Here is a 22,324-nt window from a genome sequence, read left to right as displayed (position 1 = left end):
GATACCATGGTCCTTAAACCAGGTACTGGTAGCTTTGGCACTGTGTGCAGGTGCCAAGTCCAGTTGGAAAATGAAATCTGCATCTCCATAAAGTTGGTCAGCAGCAGGAAGCATGAAGTGCTCTAAAACTTCCTGGTATACGGCTGGGTTGACCTTGGACCTCAGAAAACACAGTGGACCAACACCAGCAGATGACATGGCACCCCAAACCATCACTGACTGTGGAAACTTTACACTGGACCTCAAGCAACATGGATTGTGTGCCTCTCCTCTCTTCCTCCAGACTCTGGGACCCTGATTTCCAAAGGAAATGCAAAATTTACTTTCATCAGAGAACATAACTTTGGACCACTCAGCAGCAGTCCAGTCCTTTTTGTCTTTAGCCCAGGCGAGACGCTTCTGACGCTGTCTGTTGTTCAAGAGTGGCTTGACACAAGGAATGCGACAGCTGAAACCCATGTCTTGCATATGTCTGTGCGTAGTGGTTCTTGAAGCACTGACCCCAGCTGCAGCCCACTCTTTGTGAATCTCCCCCACATTTTTGAATGGGTTTTGTTTCACAATACTCTCCAGGGTCCAGTTATCCCTATTGCTATACCACATCTTTTCCTTCCCTTCGCCTCTCTATTAATGTGCTTGGACACAGAGCTCTGTGAACAGCCAGCCTCTATTGCATTGACCTTTTGTGTCTTGCCCTCCTTGTGCAAGGTGTCAATGGTCGTCTTTTGGACAACTGTCAAGTCAGCAGTCTTCCCCATGATTGTGTAGCCTACAGAACTAGACCATTTAAAGGCCTTTTTAAAGGTTTTGAGTTAATTAGCTGATTAGAGTGTGGCACCAGGTGTCTTCAATATTGAACCTTTTCACAATATTCTAATTTTCTGTGATACTGAATTTGGGATTTTCCTTAGTTGTCAGTTATAATCATCAAAATTAAAAGAAATAAACATTTGAAATATATCAGTCTGTGTGTAATGAATTAATATAATATACAAGTTTCACTTTTTGAATGGAATTAGTGTAATAAATCAACTTTTTGATGATATTCTAATTATATGACCAGCCCCTGTAAATAGCCAATATTAAAAATACATTTTGTCTATAAAATTGTATAAATTAAATATAAATAAAATTTTATTCAAAATAAAAACTACAATCAGTCGTTTTTAAATACTGTACTACAAGTGAAATTTAGAACTCAGAACATTATAATGTACAGTATGAAAAAAAAAATTCATTTTAAGAATTGCTAAAGATAAAATTTAACAGCGCTCTTAAATTATTACCGTTGTAAGATTAACTTTAAGTGAGTGATGATGGAAAACGTAATCTAAATTTAAAAATCTGACAATACATACATTCCATTCAAAAGTTTGGGAAGTTTTTTCAATGGTTTTGAAAGAAGTCTCTTTTGCTCACTAAGGCTGCATTTATTTGATCAAAAATACAGTAAAATCAGGAATATTGCAAATATTCCTATATTAATAATAAATAATTTATATTAATTATTAATATATTATTAATATATTAATATAATCCTATATTAATAAATAACTTATCTATTTGAATGTATTTTTAATTATATTTAATTTATTCCTGTGATGGCAAAATTCTCACATCATTACTCCAATCTCCAATGTCACACAATCCTTCAGAAATCATTGTAATATGATAATTAAGTGCTCAAGAAACATTTCTTCTTATTATCAATGTTGAAAATAGTTGTGCTGCTTAATATTTTTGTGGAAACCACAATATATTTTCCAGGATTCTTTGATGAATTGAAAGTTGAAAAAAAAAACAGCCTTTTTTTAAAATAGTAAACTTTTCAAATGTCTTTACTGTCACTTTTGATTTATTTAATGCATCCTTGCTGAAGAAAAATAAATAATATCTTTAAAAAAAAAAATCTTAGTGGCATCAAACTTTTGAACAGTAGTGTATCAGGTATAAAACCAGCTGACTGATACAGTACAGAACTGATACAGTATTGATACATTGGGCATCCGTAGTTCCATCCACATCACATGTCAACTAAAAGGGAAAACAGGCTGCTTTCTACAAACTCCAGAAAAGTTCTGTCCTTGACAACATGGACATGGTTTCACACTGTGCTTAAAACCCCAAAATAAAACATCATCCTGACACATCATATCAGCTTGAGGATATCTTCCAGCCTGACCGCAACTGGGAGCTCAGTCTTGGCTCTCCTGGAGACAACAGTAAATGACACAGTAAATGAGTTTGGATGACATTGACTGACAGTGTCATCTCCTGAGAAGTGCCCTGTGGTTTCTCCACGACAGACCTGTAAATACATTCCGTACCTTCTCCTCCTCCTTCCTGTCAAATAGAGGAGATACCTGCTATGGAGAGGTCATTAATGACCCAACTACCGGCCCCCAGCTCCCTCTTCAATTGTCACTCTGAATCCAATTTCGCCAATATTCACTGGAAGCTGAGCAAACACGGCTGGATCCCCGTCCATCAAAAGCAGCTGCTGTTTGTTGGCTCTGTAACATAAAAACAACAGAGCAGATTCTATTTACATCATCATCTCAGGGTGCACATACTGCATATGCATATATATATATAATCCATATATATGATTCTGTTCTCTGAGCTTCACTGCTCTGCCGTTCATAGTATGACAAAATAGAAAGAGAAGATGCATGTGAAATGGATATTTGATTGGCTTATAAAGAATGAATGTAAAGCATGTACAGTCATGTAGTATCGATCTGCTTATTGATCATGGATTCTGTCAAAGACATGATTTACGTTAATGACAATGTTCAAAAACAACATGTGGGAGGATTTAAAAAACCAAAAAAAAAAAAAAAAAAAAAAAAATTCTCTGTATCACAGAAAAAAGCAATAACACTGAGAAACATGAATTATTTACACCGCCCCTTGTCAACTGAAAGACTGTTTGGTCTTTCTATCAGAAAAATACAATAACAGCAAAGAAATATTGTTCACTTGAGGGAAACAAGGTAGAGATCATGTACTTTAACTTTTAAGTTTAAGTATATGAAAAACATTTCATCTGTTTGTGGTGCTAAAGATATTTATCAATATATTTTCAAATGTAATGTATTCCTGTGATGGGAAAGCTGAATTTTCAGCATCATTACTCCAGTCTTCAGTGTCACATGACCTTACAGAAATCATTCTAATGTGCTGATTTGCTGCTCAAGAAACATTTCTTATTACTTTCAATGTTGCAAACAGTTTTTAATATTTTTGTGGAAATAATTTTTTTCAGGATTCTTTGATGAATAGAAAGGGAACAGTATATATTTTTCAAAATAAATATTTTTCAGCATTATAAATGTCTTTACTGTCACTTTTGATTAATTTAACACATTTTTTCTGAATAAAATTATTAATTTATTTAAAAATCTTACTGACCTCAAACTTTTGAATAATACTGTATTTTTTACAAGTATTGTCCTTTAAACGTACAAAATAAAATAATAGTAATATTTTGTCTAAATAAATTATGAACAAAACACTAAAAACTACAATCAATCATTTTAAATGCTACATATGAATTTAGTTATCACATTATAATGCATAATACAGCATGATAAAAGCAGATAATTATTTTTTTATTATTTTTATTTGTATAAACATAACATGTAATAGTTATTATTAAATTAAATTATCTCTGACATCATCTAACACACTTAAAGTTAATCTAAATATAAAAATAGGGAATGAGCATTGTGTAATTAACAAAGGTCAAGCAAAAGCCAGTGTAATTTTCCAGCGTATGTATAACAGAAACATCTAACAAGAACATTCAAGGTCTAACAAGCAGCCTCTCAAACAAGGTATATCTTTGAGATGCTGAATCTTTGAGACCTCAGGAAAAAAGGAAAGGAAGGCTTTGTACCTTCAAACATCAAACACAGCAAAACCTATACAATCTGAAGAGGTGGTATGCACAGCAAAGGCATGAATGCCACCCGAGAAAAAGCCACAACAGCACAAAACTATTTAGAATGCACACTTCTGGAGTGGATATGCCTGAATAACTAGAATAATGAATGATTGAAATGTTAAAAAGCCCTTTACTTTTCGCTGTTTGCATCTTTAGCGAGGAGGCTGGGGCACAGAGGCCGTTACTCTTGGTCAGATAAACACAGATAGACAGCAAAAACATTCAGAAGAGAAAACATCTAATTGGAGAGAACGGTTGAAATTGCATCTCCAAATGATAAGGGCTCTGTCGATTTGCACTTTACAGAAAAGAGCTATAAATGACATGGACTTAAAGACAGATGAAAGCAAATGAAGAAAGCACACAAGCACAAAATGAAGCACGAAAATGAGGCTCGAGTGGCTCCTGGTTCACATTGATCTCTATAGCTGAAACAGTACAGCATGTGCACTTTTGCTGAAGGGCTCTCTTGTAACTGTAGTTTGATCATATCTGCAGGAGAGCAGAACACCATGAGGTCTTTAAGGTGGAATTCTGAAGGGGTTTGACAGCACCGCGCCACCGTGTAACCCTGAATCTTATTATAACTCGGTTCAGCCTTGCAAGGACATAGAGGTGTCAGTGTACAGGAAGCACTTGACAGTATCATGGTATGTTTGTGTGGCGGTCGCTCTGTTGAACAGGCTCGTGTAAACAGGCTCGAGAATGACTGCACACACTAATATTTCCCTTCAAGTGTGAATAGATGACACAAGGTAAAGCGAGAAGATTCATTAGAGTTCATTATAATATAACACGATACACCTTTTTTTGATCACACAGAGTGGAGTATTTGTATGAAGCTGTTTTGTTGGTTCCAAAGTCATTTTTTCTGCCTTCATTAAAATGGGAAACTGCGAGGCATGAAATTACTGCATGAATTATTGTCATTTGTGTAAATATTTATCCAAAATAAATATGCAAAACAGGATGCAGGAGATAAGTTATTATGATTACTGTGTCGTTGTTTTCTATTTTAATTGATTTTTCTCTGCGTGAGTGGGCATCATTAGTGCCAGCTTTTATTTTTAGACCTCTCTTTCACACACACACACACGGACTGTCTCACAGTTCTCAGAGTCTTGTGAGAACAGAGATTAATTACATTTGTACTAATTGCACAACTATTAGGCTATAGTGAAGTCAGAATCAAAAGTATGTATGTTTCAGTATGTATTGTAGCCCTAAACGTGTCACTCTATGACAAGGGAAAGTTTACCATGTTACCAGTGTAACAGTATTTACTACTAGCACATTGCCCCAGAATAAGAGAACACTGCCATCTTGTGGTCAATGCAGTAAGGCTATCTATTCTAGGCTTATGTCATCCATTCACCTACACAACATTACAATCATCAGTGTCAGTAAAAGTTAAAGACATTTGAGTCTAAAACATACCTGTAGAAATCTAGCTGTGTGTTTTCATTCCCATTTATCTCAAGACTTCCTGTTCCTATGTGAGATTAAGAGTGGAATTTTTGCTTAATCGGCTCAAACATTTTTGGGAACATTTGTCAGGTACACTGGTCGCTCGTTCATTCACTCATTCATATAATAATATATGCGCGTCTCGATCGCCCCCAGGTGGCTGGAAGCAGTAAAGGTCATAAACCTCGCCCTCTTCACGAAATGTAATGGGACCCAAGCGGCAACCTCCCCCTTTCTCTCGTGAAGCCAATACGGAAGTAATTTAAACTGCGATTCATCGATTGGCCGCTAGGGACAGGCTCCAAAAGGGAGCAGAATCTCACAGAGTCCCATGTTAAATTGGCCAAGTTTATAGCAGAAAAAACATGTTTACAAGTTGGTTCAAATTGTGGTTTTGGTCTATACTGCTATTTTTGCCTTTCATGACATGAATTTTTTTATAACTTATCAGTTTAAATTATATTAAGCCTTAAAGTTCTGCATAATTAAGGGCGTGGTCACTTGAGTGACAGGTATATTGCGCTGCTGTCTGTGAGCCGCCATGTTACCTCAGCTGCCACTGAATTTGGCATCTCAGCCGTTTTTGTGCTTTTTTTCTCGATTATTTTATACAATTATAAAATATGGCTTGCTGCATAATATTCGAGACTGATGTGTGTCTGCGTAGATGTGCATGCATGGGGAAGAGAAATATATGTTTAATTTCTATATTTCCATAACTGTTTATTTCACACCAAAAAAGTGACTTGTTCTTCTGAGTTTGGGCGGGACCTTGATATCGCGGCTCCACTTCGTGCTCACCACTATGCAGACTCGGGCTCCACGTTCACGATGCGCAGACTCCAGACTCAATCGGTTCGTTCCAAACTGAATATATATCGCCCTCCGAAGGGCACTTCGGAGTGAAAATAACCATGGCCGCCATATTGAAGGGTCGTTCCAAATCGAAGTGCTCAAAACTAACCACTTCAAAGGGCCCTTCGGAATGAAGGATTTTGAAGGGTACAACTGATGGACACATCGGGCCCCCATGATCCTTTGCACAGGGATGTTCTTTGACGTCACAGAATGGGTACAGGAGGCTCGAAGTTCGATTTTAACTATAAATGTATGTATAGTATTTTTCGATACTACTGTAATATTTATACAAGATTTGGTACATTATTATGGTCAAAATGACATTGTACTTCAACAAAACTTTACAGCTCCCTTTATCAGTCCATTCAAATGTTTAAAATTCATAAATACAATTTACAATTTTTCTCTGCGTGAGTGGGCATCATTAGTGCCAGCTTTTATTTTTAGACCTCTCTTTCACACACACACACGGACTGTCTCACAGTTCTCAGAGTCATGTGAGAACAGAGATTAATTACATTTGTACTAATTGCACAACTATTAGGCTATAGTGAAGTCAGAATCAAAAGTATGTATGTTTCAGTATGTATTGTAGCCCTAAACGTGTCACTCTATGACAAGGGAAAGTTTACCATGTTACCAGTGTAACAGTATTTACTACTAGCACATTGCCCCAGAATAAGAGAACACTGCCATCTTGTGGTCAATGCAGTAAGGCTATCTATTCTAGGCTTATGTCATCCATTCACCTACACAACATTACAATCATCAGTGTCAGTAAAAGTTAAAGACATTTGAGTCTAAAACATACCTGTAGAAATCTAGCTGTGTGTTTTCATTCCCATTTATCTCAAGACTTCCTGTTCCTATGTGAGATTAAGAGTGAAATTTTTGCTTAATCGGCTCAAACATTTTTGGGAACATTTGTCAGGTACACTGGTCGCTCGTTCATTCACTCATTCATATAATAATATATGCGCGTCTCGATCGCCCCCAGGTGGCTGGAAGCAGTAAAGGTCATAAACCTCGCCCTCTTCACGAAATGTAATGGGACCCAAGCGGCAACCTCCCCCTTTCTCTCGTGAAGCCAATACGGAAGTAATTTAAACTGCGATTCATCGATTGGCCGCTAGGGACAGGCTCCAAAAGGGAGCAGAATCTCACAGAGTCCCATGTTAAATTGGCCAAGTTTATAGCAGAAAAAAACATGTTTACAAGTTGGTTCAAATTGTGGTTTTGGTCTATACTGCTATTTTTGCCTTTCATGACATGAATTTTTTTATAACTTATCCGTTTAAATTATATTAAGCCTTAAAGTTCTGCATAATTAAGGGCGTGGTCACTTGAGTGACAGGTATATTGCGCTGCTGTCTGTGAGCCGCCATGTTACCTCAGCTGCCACTGAATTTGGCATCTCAGCCGTTTTTGTGCTTTTTTTCTCGATTATTTTATACAATTATAAAATATGGCTTGCTGCATAATATTCGAGACTGATGTGTGTCTGCGTAGATGTGCATGCATGGGGAAGAGACACAGAACACACGTTGTTGGATCGTGGCATTGGCTGAAAGTTTTGGTTGTGAGATTTACTACAATGACAATGGCGGGAGGATATCAAAATCCGACAGCACTGCTTGGATATTAGAACTAAAACTGCTGCACTATTTTGAAAAAAATATACTTTGGACACAGGCTCATTTGTTTGTTAGATACGATCGTATACAGTTTTACAACATAAAGGCTGCTCAGATTGCATCCTTTCTTGAAGAACGATGACAGAGAGCAGGGCAGCGTTTCCCAAAAGCATCGTAAGCTTAAGTTGATCGTAGCTCCAATGGAGACCAATGGAGCTACGATCAACTTAGGCTTACGATGCTTTTGGGAAACGCTACCCTGATCATTCAGAAGAAATGTGAAATGTTTTTTGCAATGGACACTCATATTTTACCCAAGTGCCACAGATTGGATTCATCTCGCGATCTCTATTTCATTATAAAGGTATGAAGTTCAGAACTCTGTGGGTGACGTCACGGACGCTACGTCCATATTTTTTTACAGTCTATGAATGGGACGCGAGACAAACTAAGCAATCAATTTACACTTTAAACATTTTTTTTTTTTTTGACGGTTTCTGTAATTTTAGGCAGTTTTTATTCACCTTGGTTTTAGTTCAAGTGTTCATTCTTTAAATAAGTTTGTGAGAAGTCATGATTGACAGCTGAGATTGACAGCTTCTCTGAGTGAAGTAGTCACTGAGGCGCCAACTGACTTTTTCTGGATCTTCGCGAGGTGATTGGAGCTATAACTTTAATTTCTATATTTCCATAACTGTTTATTTCACACCAAAAAAGTGACTTGTTCTTCTGAGTTTGGGCGGGACCTTGATATCGCGGCTCCACTTCGTGCTCACCACTATGCAGACTCGGGCTCCACGTTCACGATGCGCAGACTCCAGACTCAATCGGTTCGTTCCAAACTGAATATATATCGCCCTCCGAAGGGCACTTCGGAGTGAAAATAACCATGGCCGCCATATTGAAGGGTCGTTCCAAATCGAAGTGCTCAAAACTAACCACTTCAAAGGGCCCTTCGGAATGAAGGATTTTGAAGGGTACAACTGATGGACACATCGGGCCCCCATGATCCTTTGCACAGGGATGTTCTTTGACGTCACAGAATGGGTACAGGAGGCTCGAAGTTCGATTTTAACTATAAATGTATGTATAGTATTTTTCGATACTACTGTAATATTTATACAAGATTTGGTACATTATTATGGTCAAAATGACATTGTACTTCAACAAAACTTTACAGCTCCCTTTATCAGTCCATTCAAATGTTTAAAATTCATAAATACAATTTACAATATGGTGCGATAAACCAAAAATAAATAAATATATAAACTAACTTTAAACAAAAGGCGCAGAGTATCAATTGATTGTCTCGTTAAGATGACGCTGAAGTGCGTTCTAAAAAAAGAGTTTTTTGACCCCTACACCCTTCATCCCTTCGAAGCTCTCACTCCGGAGGGTAAACCCTTTGAAGGGATTAGGGCATAGGGATGAGCCCTTCCGAATGGAACGCAGGGATAGTCAGCGCCATATTGGCACACTGGCGGCTTCACTTACTGCAATGGAAGAGAGTGGTGCATCGTCCATATTTTTCTTTACAGTCAATCGGTTCGTTCCAAACGGAATATATCGCCCTCTGAAGGGCACTTTGGAGTGAAAACAATAATGGCCGGCATATTGAAGGGTCATTCCAAACCGAAGTGCTCAAAACTGGCCACTTCAAAGGGCCCTTCGGAATGAAGGATTTCGAAGGGTACAACTGATGGACACTTCGGGCCCCCATGATCCTTTGCACAGGCAAAGACCCTTTAAGACAAGTCATTTCACTCGACGGCCATCTTTGAAATGCCTCTCGGGCATGCAAGTGCAGCTCCTATCACTTTGAATGGGGAAACATCAAATTCTCCAAAGATGTTTGCCAAGCTTTCGATTAAATTTCATATTTGAAATCACCAATGAAATCTAACAACGTAAACGTTTTGTCTCGTAAATTGACAAAATTGACAACATGACAAAAAACGGTATTTTTAAGGATGGATCAAGCTAATGCGCATGCGCAATCCTAAATGCCCGTCTCTTGTGTCTCATGTCCGAGGCGTGCTTCTGACTGTTTCTATAGAAACCGGAGCATATAACTGCTGCTGCAGTGACGCGATGACTTTACCATTCAGCGATTGGCTCTTATTTAGAAGGCGGGACTTATTCCGCCATATTGCGCGTTGCACTTTCTCCCATTCAAAACAATATGCGTCTTGTGTAATTCTATAGTCTTTGGCACAGGGAAGTTGTTTGGCGTCACAGAATGGTTACAGGGGGCTCAGAGTTCGATTTTACCTATAAATGTATGTATGGTATTTTTCTATACTACTGTAATATTTATACGAGTTAGATTTGGTACATTATTATGGTCAAAATGATATTGTACTTAAACAAAAATACTTAACAGCGACCTTTATCAGTCCAGTCAAATGTTTCAAATACATAGACACAATATACATTATATTTAATCATTGACTCCTTCTGATGATACGTCAGCCATATACTTGTACATATTGGACCTAATGGACATATTTCTGGCCAAAGAGTAAACGATCTTGAACTTTTTTGACATACTTAATGACTAATTCTGATGTTACTTCATCCATACAGAAGTCTAAATTAATTAACATAAATAAATAAATAAACTAACATTAAGGGGGGTTAACCAGCGTACAAAATGTGCGACAAAGGCGCTTCCTTGATTGTCTCGTTAAGATGATGCAGAAGTGCATTCCAAAAGAAGAGTTTTTTTTGACCCCTACACCCTTCATCCCTTTAATGCTCTCACTCCGGAGGGTAAACCCTTTGAAAGGGATTATATAACAATATTGAGTTACTCCCTAAAAAAGTAACTAAATGCATTACTTGGTTACTTTTTATGAAAAGTAATGCATTATTTTACAAACCCGATTCAAAAAAGTTGGGACACTGTACAAAAATTGTGAATAAAAACAGAATGCAGTGATCTGGAAGTTTCAAATTTCAATATTTTATTCAGAATACAACATAGATGACATATCAAATGTTTAAACTGAGAAAATGTATCATTTTAAGGGAAAAATAAGTTGATTTTAAATTTCATGGCATCAGCACATCTCAAAAAAGTTGGGACAAGGTCATGTTTACCACTGTGTGGCATCCCCTCTGGACTGAGGAGACAAGTTGCTCAAGTTTAGGAATAGGAATGTTGTCCCATTCTTGTCTAATACAGGCTTCTAGTTGCTCAACTGTCTTTGGTCTTCTTTGTCGCATCTTCCTCTTTATGATGCGCCAAATGTTTTCTATGGGTGAAAGATCTGGACTGCAGGCTGACCATTTCAGTACCCGGATCCTTCTTCTACGCAGCCATGATGTTGTAACTGATGCAGTATGTGGTCTGGCATTGTCATGTTGGAAAATGCAAGGTCTTCCCTGAAAGAGATGACGTCTGGATGGGAGCATATGTTGTTCTAGAACTTGGATATACTTTCCAGCATTGATGGTGCCTTTCCAGATGTGTAAGCTGCCCATGCCACACGCACTCATGCAACCCCATACCATCAGATATGCAGGCTTCTGAACTGAGTGCTGATAACAACTTGGGTTGTCCTTGTCCTCTTTAGTCCGGATGACATGGTGTCCCAGTTTTCCAAAAAGAACTTCAAATTTTGATTCGTCTGACCACAGAACAGTTTTCCACTTTGCCACAGTCCATTTTAAATGAGCCTTGGCCCAGAGAAAACACCTGTGCTTCTGGATCATGTTTAGATATGGCTTCTTTTTTGACCTATAGAGTTTTAGCCGGCAGCGGCGAATGGTACGGTGGATTGTGTTCACCGACAATGTTTTCTGGAAGTATTCCTGAGCCCATGTTGTGATTTCCATTACAGTAGCATTCCTGTATGTGATGCAGTGCCGTCTAAGGGCCCGAAGATCATGGGCATCCAGTATGGTTTTCCGGCCTTGACCCTTACGCACAGAGATTGTTCCAGATTCTCTGAATCTTTGGATGATATTATGCACTGTAGATGATGATAACTTCAAACTCTTTGCATTTTTTCTCTGAGAAACTCCTTTCTGATATTGCTCCACTATTTTTCACCATAGCATTGGGGGAATTGGTGATCCTCTGCCCATCTTGACTTCTGAGAGACACTGCCACTCTGAGAGGCTCTTTTTATACCCAATCATGTTGCCAGTTGACCTAATAAGTTGCAAATTGGTCCTCCTGCTGTTCCTTATATGTACATTTAACTTTTCCAGCCTCTTATTGCTACCTGTCCAAACTTTTTTGGAATGTGTAGCTCTCATGAAATCCCAAATGAGCCAATATTTGGCATGACATTTCAAAATGTCTCACTTTCAACATTTGATATGTTATCTATATTCTATTGCGAATAAAATATAAGTTTATGAGATTTGTAAATTATTGCATTCCTTTTTTATTCACAATTTGTACAGTGTCCCAACTTTTTTGGAATCGGGTTTGTACTTTTTCTCACCTGGGCTGGGCTTGCTTGTTTGTTTTTTCTTATAACAACAAAAAAAAGTTCTGTTTTTGGCAAATGTAAAGGCACTTTCACACCAAAAGTGAAATGAATAAGCCTCAGGCTGAAGGAAAAGCATATTTACTCCTGTACAGTAGATGGTGCAGCTCAAACAAACGTTTCAGCTGTGCTGCCATTCTGGATTAAAGAAGAATAGGATACAGAAGAAGGAAGTTCAACACTCTTATTTCTGAATCTAATCTAAAGTAATTTTTGCTTATTGGTGTGGATGAATTAGATCATTGAAGTCAGCAGCAAAGACATTTGTTAACAAAATGAGATTAAATAAAATATATTTGTATAATTTAATATAGTTAATTATTACAGGTTTTCATACAATTCTGAGATTGCATTTTACTATTTTATTAATTTTGAGGAATACCGAACGTTTTCGTGCAATTAAGAAGAGTAAATGCATTTCACATTTAGTCTAGTCTAGAACTACAGTAATAATCATGTTCACATGGCGCACACAACACCTCTGCACTTTATTTCTCTCAACATGGGGACAGGAGAGCTGTCAGTTAATAAATGTGAAAAAGTAACTTAGATGTTTTGTTGTAAATTGAAAAAGTAATGGGTTACTTTACTAGTTACTTGAAAAAGTAATCTGATTACGTAACTCAAGTTACTTGTAATGCGTTACCCCAACACTGGTGGATAGTAGCTACATTTATGGGAAACACAACTCAATTCAGATGCTAATATTGGCCTAAATACTGTGCACCTGGTGCTGTAACAACACAAAAAAATTTGAAGATATTAAATATTAAGATATTAATGGTATTAGATATTAATGGTATGTTGATGCAATAAACATTTGTTCTGTTTCATGTGTAATATATTTGTTCATAACATTCAAATATTATATATTTACAGTATATATTCTTTTAACTAACAACAATTATCAGCACATATGAACTATGTTTATTTATTTGTCTTCCAAGCTGTCTATGTATGGGGTGCATAGCGTCATTATCACCATTAAGCAATTAAGTTATAAATAACATTGAATTGAATATTAAAATAATATGCTGTTAAGGTTCCACCAAAAAATAATCTACAACTGGTAAGTATGTACTATAATACAATCAAATTGTATTTCTATTTTGCTTGGGGAAAATGTTATTTGGTCAGAGAATACATTAACATTACTTTTGTATGGCCGTCTACCCGTCTTTGGGCGTTCATAATAGTGTAGTTACAGACTCTTACCTGAGGGGTGCTCAAGAGCAATACATAGCTCCTATTCTTTTCTATAATTGGCACTTTAGCCTGCTACAACAACACCGAGTAACTTAGAAAAACAGCCAACATGGATACTCAACCCTTGAAGACTCTTTAACATCACTAAAGGTAAGCAGCAATAACGACAACTCTTTATAGGCTAACTGAAACGTGTCTTAAAATAATTCTCCCTCACACAATTACAATTTCCATGAGCAAGTTAGATTTCGTTACTTCAAATGTGCCTATACCTTGTTTAGGTGTGACCAGGTAAATTGTGGTGAGCGTTGTGAACATTTAAGCGACTTGGTTGGTTCTTAGTAAAACAAAGAATAAGAAATCGTTATCATGGTTAGATCAATGCAACTGAGGTTTCTTTAAAGTAGACTATGATATTTGTTATGAAAAATTATATTATAATAAAAATGAAGTATATTCCCTCACTTCCCCTATAGATTTAGTAAGAATCTAGTATTACTAATATCATTGCAAATGAAAGGCTTTTATGAAGACCTAAAGCTGGCAAATGTCGAAATGCTTGTAAATGTGCATGTGAACTTTACACAGCTGCAAGAGCAACCCAGCTCTGTGACTGTGGATATGTTTTATAAAGGGTATATGTGGCAAGAATATGAAAGTTTCAGTCAGTATTACTGCAAAGCATCAATCTTTTTCTTTCTTTTTTCTTTTTTTTTTAACCTACAGCATAGTTGCTTTGCCCTTTCTAAAAAAAATTCAGTGAGTTCACAGAAATGTGCATATGTTTATCTCAAAGGATTCCATCACACACTTATGAGCTTGGGAAATGCCTACCATCCTTATGAGCTTGGGAAATGCCTACCATCCTACCAGTTTTGACTGTAACCTGTAGGCAAAGATGCGGAAATTTAAATATGTTCATTTCAATAGATCCACTGTCCACCTGCTGCGAAGGGTGAGATTTAAAGGTGCTAATACATTTTTGCAATATTACTTGAAACTGTCTTTACTAACTGATAAAAGACTATTTATTAGGTGCACTGAAAGTAATAATATTAATATACTTCATCTGTGCACGAGGTAAGGCCTTAAAAACATCAGCCAATCGTTTACGCGATGATGGCCCTCTGGCTTGTCAATCACTGCCATGACGTTCCTTGTGAGAGACGTGCGCTGCTGCGCTCTCCAGTAACTTTCCACACTCCACAGGCGCCACATGCAATGTTTTTGTCAGGAGACAGGAGTAACAACTGCAGATTATGAGTTACCTGCGGTGAGTCCGACATAATGAATCCAAAAAACACGACACAGCGAATGCCGGTGGTAAACACTCGTGTCCAATACTCGTGCACGAGTTTTGGGAGGCGTTCCTTTTAAGTGAGCTGTGAAGGAGGGGGGTTGTTCTTACGCATGCGCTCATTTAAAAAACTCAGTAACAGTCTTTGGATTCTCAGTCGACGAAAAAATCCTCTCTATCACCTTTAAACCCACACCTTAGCTTGCTTGCTTACTTTCTTTCACCTTAAAGGCCTAACCACTAGAGAGCCAAAAATCGCGGACAGCAGCTTTAACTACTAAATGTTTGAGAAGAGCAACCCTTTACCCTATAGATAAATATTATTCTGTTGCATAAAAATCCTTTAAAAATGCTCAGATGGGGAAATTAAAGGGTTAGTTCACCCAAAAATGAAAATTCTGTCATTTATTACTCACCCTTATGCCGTTCCACACCCGTAAGACCTTCGTTAATCTTCGGAACGCAAATTAAGATATTTTAGTTGAAATCCGATGGCTCCGTGAGGCCTGCATAGGGAGCAATGGACACTTCCTCTCTCAAGGTCCATAAAGGTACTAAAAACATATTTAAATCAGTTCATGTGAGTAATCCATGCGTTAACACCACTAGATGGCAGGCTTTACCTTTACAGCTCATTCTGCCTTATTTCCAGATTTCTCTAGAATAGCATTTCACTTCAGTTGTGCATTTTATAGGCTTCTTAAGGGAAAAATCAGATTCATCTTAATTTGTTAGTGCACTGGCATGTGAATTTCATGTGAGGTTTCATTTCTGATTATGTTGCAATGGGAGAAATCAACCCAGATTATTCAAAAATTTTAACTCCATAAAGATAAATATGATACATGGGCAAAATAGTTAGCTTTTGGTCTAGCCCTCAGTCTGGTTTAACTTTTTTTACACACTTTTTGTCACAATGTTGATTCTCAGTGTAGCAAGTTGCAACTTCAGTCCATCCATTTGAGAAAGACTAAATAAGCATAAACCCCTAAAATGAGACCATTTTAGTTGTGTTATGAATTGAGAGCAGTTGTCAGCAATACATCCTTTGTGTGTGTGCATAATTTCTCTTTTCTGACACATTCCTGCTTCATTATGAGTCTAACTTAATTTTCTTGTGATATTTAAACTAGAAATGCAATGCCTTTTGTGTAAAACACTCAAATACGTCTGGGTTTTTTGATGACGGTAGGAACACAATGTTTGCTTCTCCTTTTCTTCTCCTAAGTTTTGTGGACCCAGAAAGGGGGTTTGAACCTCTGCTGTTGTGGTTTTGGCAACTTTGTGGTTCAGCAATCAAAAGCGCTCATGTTCTCTGAGCATTAGTTTGATTTTCACTCCTGTGTTTTTTATGTACGATTACTGATTTTTATTCTGTTCTATAGTAGAAATAATCATTTCCCTTTTTTTTTTTCTTTTTTTTGCAGATCGATTTTTCTCATTCGGGTCTCTCTGGGCTGGCTTACTGTTTGGATAGAAGTATGAATTTGTGCATGTAGGGATCAGGCCATTTGAATGGAGATCTCTCAGTGGAATGTATAATTAGACAGAGGCCGGTGAAGGGAGAAAGGTAGGCATCTCTCCAGCCCTTAGGCTACCAGCTTCAAAACATTCATAACTTCATCAAATACACAGTAGCTGGAACATTCCACATTTATTTGACTTAAGTTTTTTGAAAGATAAGTATAATATGATGCTTTATTAGTTAAGCAACAATATTAAAAGTGAGAGCAATATCAGTATAGCTTTTCGTCCCTTGATTAGATGCATTGTGTGAGATTTATCTGTGACTTCTCTATGCTATCTGCTGCTTTGCAAAGTAAAAGAGCTGTAATTGTGTTTTAGATTGCTTAATATCTCTGCAAACTGCACAACTTCAAAGAATGTTTGACTTGGCTGTCTCACGTCCTTCCGTATAAGCTTAAATCTCACAGTCGGGTTCGTGCCTGACGCAAATCTGACGCATACAGCCAGAGCAGATGAATAAAACCGACTAATGAATTGACATTCGAGACTCATGATAATATGATAAAACACACTGGAGACCTGTGGCTGTTACTAACCCAGCCTGCCAAATCGGAACCAAAAGAAGCGCTGCTTGGTTTTAATCTGTCTCATTCATTTTCAGTGGATGTCTCAATAAGGCACTAATGCTCAAAATTGTGGCTTGTGGAAAAAGCTCTTACGGGAAAAAGGAGCTATTCTTTCCGTTGCCCTTGACAAGCGAACAATAGAGGCGGTATTGTGGAGAGAAGGTCAGCTTGTGTAGCAGGTAGTGTCTGTGGCAGGTAACTTGGGCAAAGCATGGGGCTTTTGTCTGTGCCTGGCTCTCTGTCTGGACTCTCATGGCACTCCGTACCCCCTACAGCAGTGACCGGACTCATCCTATTAGAATGCAGTGCTCATTCACTGCCTCGGCTCACTGGTGGAGAGAGTGGGCTGTGGAAGAGAGATGAACGATTTTAGCTGGGAGAATGCCATGCAGAACTCAGTCTTTTCTGGTCTTTGGATTCTAGTGGTCCAAGGATAAGATTTTTTATGGCTGATGCTGATATCTAAAGAGCATGCCAATATAATATACCGAATTGCAATAACAATAATGAATAAAAACTTTAACTACATAATTTATTTATTTTTAATGCTTTATAATACATATATTAAATATTTATTAATAAATTGTTATTTATTATTTTCCACAATATTCACAAAATTTACAGGGGAAAAAAAAATATTTTTACACTTGTTCAAAAGCAGGCCAGTATAAAATGCTGAATTTAAATAAAATGAATGAATATATATTTTTTTATATTTGTTTTATATGTATTAAATTATTTATTTCACAATATTTAACAGGAAACTACGGAAGAGGATTAGGGCCAAACAATAATAAAAAAAATAAAACCATCTTGAGATTAAAGTTGTTAAATTTCGAGAAAAAAGTCGAAATAAAATGTTGAGAATAAACTCATTAAATTACGAGATAAAACTCGTTAAATTTCGAGAAAAAAGTCGAGATAAAATGTTGAGAATAAAGTCATTAAATTACGAGAAAAAAGTTGTTAAATTACAAGAACAAATTCGTTAAATTATGAGAAAAATGTTGTTAAATTTCGAGAAAAAAGTCGAGATAAAATGTTGAGAATAAAGTCATTAAATTACGAGAAAAAAGTCGTTAAATTACGAGAACAAATTCGTTAAATTATGAGAAAAATGTCGTTAAATTTCGAGAAAAAAGTCGAGATAAAATGTTGAGAATAAAGTAATTAAATTAAATAATTTAAATTAAGTAATTTAAATTAAGTAATTAAATTATGAGAATAGTCAATAAATTATGAGAATAAAGTCATTAAATTATGAGAATAAAGTCATTAAATTATGAGAAAAAAGTCGTATGAGAACAAATTCGTAATTTAACGATTTCTCAACATTTTCTCTCAACTTTTTTTCTCGAAATTTAACGAGTTTTTTTCTCATAATTTAACGAGTTTATTCTCAACATTTTATCTCGAATTTTCTCGAAATTTAACAAGTTTTTTCTCAAAATTTAACAACTTTAATCTCGAGATGGTTTTATTTTTTTATTATTGCTTGGCCCTAATCCTCTTCCGTAGGAAACCTATTTATTTTAACATTTAAAAACGTGCATTATTCATTGTAAAATGACCACTTCTGTTAATAATCAGTCTGGACAGGCTGCTGCCAATTTCAAAAGAGTAGATGAATATAATACTGGATTTAAATAAAAATTATGAATAAAAAACTTTTTATTTAGAATATTATTTTACATTTTCTACTCAAATATTATTAAATATTATTTTACAACATACTAGAAATGACATGACGTGCATACTGTTGTTTTATTTCCTTTTAAAATAATTTAATAAATTCATGACATGTATCACTTTATTCTATAAAGCCTGTTTAGTTTGAATTAATTTACATTTAATTCATATTATTTTATGTTTTGTTATCTTAAACCCCCAAATGTCAGTTGGTGCAACTGTCCGAACAAATGAACAACAGACTAAGAAAACTATTTTAAATGGTGTGTTAATAAAAAATTAAAAACTAAATATCAGTAGTTTTAAAGCTGTTGAGATAACTGAAACTTTTGTCCAGCAATTTGTATATTCTGTCAGGGTGGCACAACTGCAAACATGGGTCTTTTATTATGAACTGACAACATAATAACAACAGTAAACATGATAATGCATTATCCAGAGGAACCCAACTGGGGGGTATTCCAAAAAGCAAGGTTAACTTACTGTCACATATACCCTGAACACTCGGTTGAATAAACCAAGCTTGCTTACTCAAGGTATGCTGGTTCCAAAAACGTGTCAGCCAACCCAGAGTATGTTCCCGGTTAACACACAAGACATTTTCAACCGAGCAACGAATCGATGATTCACCATGGAAAGAGATGCAAAAACAAAAAGCGCGCCATTCTACTTCCTTCTTCTTTTGTTTAATGGCGATTTACATAACCTACTTAGTGCACATTGCCACCTATTTGGTCATTTTTTCAATCTTAATTTAATAAGTAATCTTTATTCACTGAGCATAAGAAATATATTGTTTGTTTGATGCTAATTAATAATATATCACATTTTTTATTATAGAAATTATAGCATAGAAAACTGTTATAAAAAGAAAAAAGCAGATCCATGTGTGAGATAATAAAATAAACACATATATTAAAATTGAATAAACTTTTAAACATTACCGCTTTATAATAGTGCTTTATAGTATAAATTTAAATGGAACTGGTTGAGTAAACAATTCAATGACTCACTGATAAAGCATTCCTGTAGCTCAAACAGTAAAATGTGATCTCTGTATGTATAACAAATTTATATAATATATAACAAATTTAGTTACATTAATAAAACTATTTCTGTCAGGACCACTATCGTCAAATATGATTGATAATTGCATAGAGTTTGTATTGGCGGTATGGTTCTGTTCTGGGCATGAACTCCCTGTGCATACATGCAGCCTAGCATGGATAAGAGCAGGGAGAGCAGCGATAACCCCCCTAGGGTAAACAGAACAGGACCAACATATGCAGATATCATTAATGTCAATAATTTAACATGTACGCATATTTCAAGAATTAGTCTGATTCAGGGAAATCATAAGGCTAATCCTGACTGAAGAGAGGAGGAGCTGGGGATGGAGTAGGGTAATTTGCTCCTGAGAAATGCAATAGCTACTGATAATACTGAGGAGCTTATATATGGATGCTGTGATAGGCGTCGTATTCCTATAGGTAGACATAAGTCACCTGGGAGTCAGCTGATGTGAGCTTGACTGACGTGACCTGCCAGAACTGCTGCTAACGCTGGATATTAATTATATAACATGCATCTGAATACCTCTTAAGCAAACTAACCATGGAACATAACAGTTATGTTCAGAGAGTAAGTTGCTATGGCTACTTACATACCCTGAAAGTTACCTTCGTTTTTGGAACCAAAAGTTGAGGATATCCACTTACTACTCTTAAACATACCCAGGTATGTCACATAACCTGCTTTCTGGAATACACCACTGATACTTGTGGCAGAGTTAAAAGGTTTGTAGATCTCTCTCAAATACTAGTAAAAATTGATAATTTCAAGTATGGATAGTTTGGTACACTTTCCATGTCAGGTGGTTCAACTACATTTGGTTGTACCGCCTGACATAAAACGAGTCAAAAAATGAATTTAAACACTTTGAAATGTTATTTAACAACTGAAACTTACTCAAAAACACCTTTTTTGAAGCTTTATTTGTCAAAGACCCACATATTAATATTTATTAATAAAATGCTATTTCATATTTTACACAAAAGTTACAACACTAACAGAAAAATGTTTCAAGATTTTACACAAAAACTTTACTTCTGTTAATCAGCCAATCAGGCACAGGACAATGCTGGTAAATGCTTAAAATGGCAGCAGCTTAACTGGCCTTGTGGCTGATGGATATATATTTTTAAACAGCAGCTTTGACCCGCTAAAATCTCCTGTAAGATGTGTAGGAAAGCAGTATATTTCTTTAAAAACACAAGCAAGAGAACCAAGTTATTCACCTTTTATTCCTTTATTGGACAAAGTCTGGTCGAAAGCATTCTGAAAGTAATAAAAGAGCGTATTTCTTTTTTTATTCTGGTTAATGCAACAGTGAGAGAGAAGCAGAGCAAGAGAAAAAGACAGAGAGAGTTTCAACAGTTTTATAATGCATCTAATAGAGTGTGTCTGGTTGTACTTGGCAGTCGCTGTGGCAGCCCAGGAACTCATTGACCTCTCAGCTCATCTGTGTGGAGATGTGCTAAGTCTGAGGAGCTTCGCTTAAACACCGCCGACTGCCTGCAAATGAAACACACGGCACTATTTCAGCAACAATCGCACATATACATCATTTAAAATGGTCCTCACTCTGCAGTCTTTCAGTTTGAGCCGAAACCACACATTTACCATCTTATGAGAGGGTTTTAGAGTTTGGCGCTCGACTCATCTGCGGTAAACCCACATATCGGCCATAAATAACGGCTACATTTCCATATGAGGCACAATATGTGCAGTTTTTTTGCGAATGGAGAAAAACGATGCTAAACATTCCATGAAATTACCCCTACAATTACCGTAAAGTTGAAGCTTGGTATATGAGACACGCAGTGAGGTTTTCCTCCATTGAAGGATTATTTAACCAGTTTAAAGAAAACATGTCAGCAAAATGTGACCTGGTGGCTGAAAAAAGTGCAGACAATCTTAATCATAGGATATCACATATTCAAATTGTGTCCGTGCACATCGTGTCTGCTCAATAGCTCACGGTGGGCTGGCCGACATGAGGGTTGCTGACTTTGGGAGACAGACTGCTGAGAGAAAGTGACCTTGGTGGTGCCGATACAAATAATGCCACAGTGCACCTTGTTGTCGCTTGTGAACTGAAATATGGGTGCACAGGGATTGGGTTGTCATGGCAACACCTACAAAGCAATGCAGTAGAGGGCGCCAAGGAGATGAAACCGAGTTGAAGAGGGACAATGGGAGATTTGGAGCCAGAATATCATTTGCATCAGTTACAGACTATATCCACATGACGACACTAAAGTGAATCTCACAGGCGCTAATGGCTGTCTGACAGCGCATGGTTGAAATTAGGTAAAAAAGATCATAAAATATTGATTTGCTTCTCAACAGCACATTTTCAAGAAATTGAAATGTGAAAATGAAATGAAAATGTTGTAATCTATATGCGGCGTATTCATAAGATTGAAATGGAGGGTGAAAGCAATGGTGGCAGCACACTCAAAGATGGAGTGAGTTTTCAGGTGACTGTCTGGATGCCTGCCGCAGTGTCTGAAAAACCCAGACATCAGCCAACTCTGATTACCACCCAAGTGTGTGCTTGCAAATAT

At 36.7% G+C, this 22,324-nt stretch overlaps 2 long non-coding RNA genes across 6 annotated transcripts in view; one reads left to right on the top strand and one right to left on the bottom strand.

Moving 5' to 3' along the window:
• Nucleotides 1-1,837: 1,837 nt before the first annotated feature.
• Nucleotides 1,838-22,324, bottom strand: part of LOC125248197 — a 52,746-nt gene continuing 32,259 nt past the window's right edge. For 2 of the 4 annotated variants that reach the window (XR_007180270.1, XR_007180268.1), the window contains 3 exons: nt 20,993-21,269; nt 17,100-17,352; nt 1,838-2,513 (listed from right to left, as the gene is read on the bottom strand). This is a non-coding gene — a long non-coding RNA (uncharacterized LOC125248197). The remainder of the gene's footprint in view (nt 2,514-17,099; nt 17,353-20,992; nt 21,270-22,324) is intronic. The other 2 variants (XR_007180271.1, XR_007180269.1) reach the window with 2 other exon arrangements.
• LOC125248198 overlaps nt 13,643-22,324 on the top strand; it is a 29,182-nt gene continuing 20,500 nt past the window's right edge. For both annotated transcript variants that reach the window (XR_007180273.1, XR_007180272.1), the window contains exons 1-2: nt 13,643-13,766; nt 16,341-16,483. This is a non-coding gene — a long non-coding RNA (uncharacterized LOC125248198). The remainder of the gene's footprint in view (nt 13,767-16,340; nt 16,484-22,324) is intronic.

Source organism: Megalobrama amblycephala, linkage group LG16, assembly GCF_018812025.1.
Source record: "Megalobrama amblycephala isolate DHTTF-2021 linkage group LG16, ASM1881202v1, whole genome shotgun sequence".
NCBI lineage: Eukaryota > Metazoa > Chordata > Actinopteri > Cypriniformes > Xenocyprididae > Megalobrama > Megalobrama amblycephala.
The sequence above is the reverse complement of the archived record's forward strand: the minus strand, read 5'-3'. Positions and strand labels throughout refer to the sequence as shown.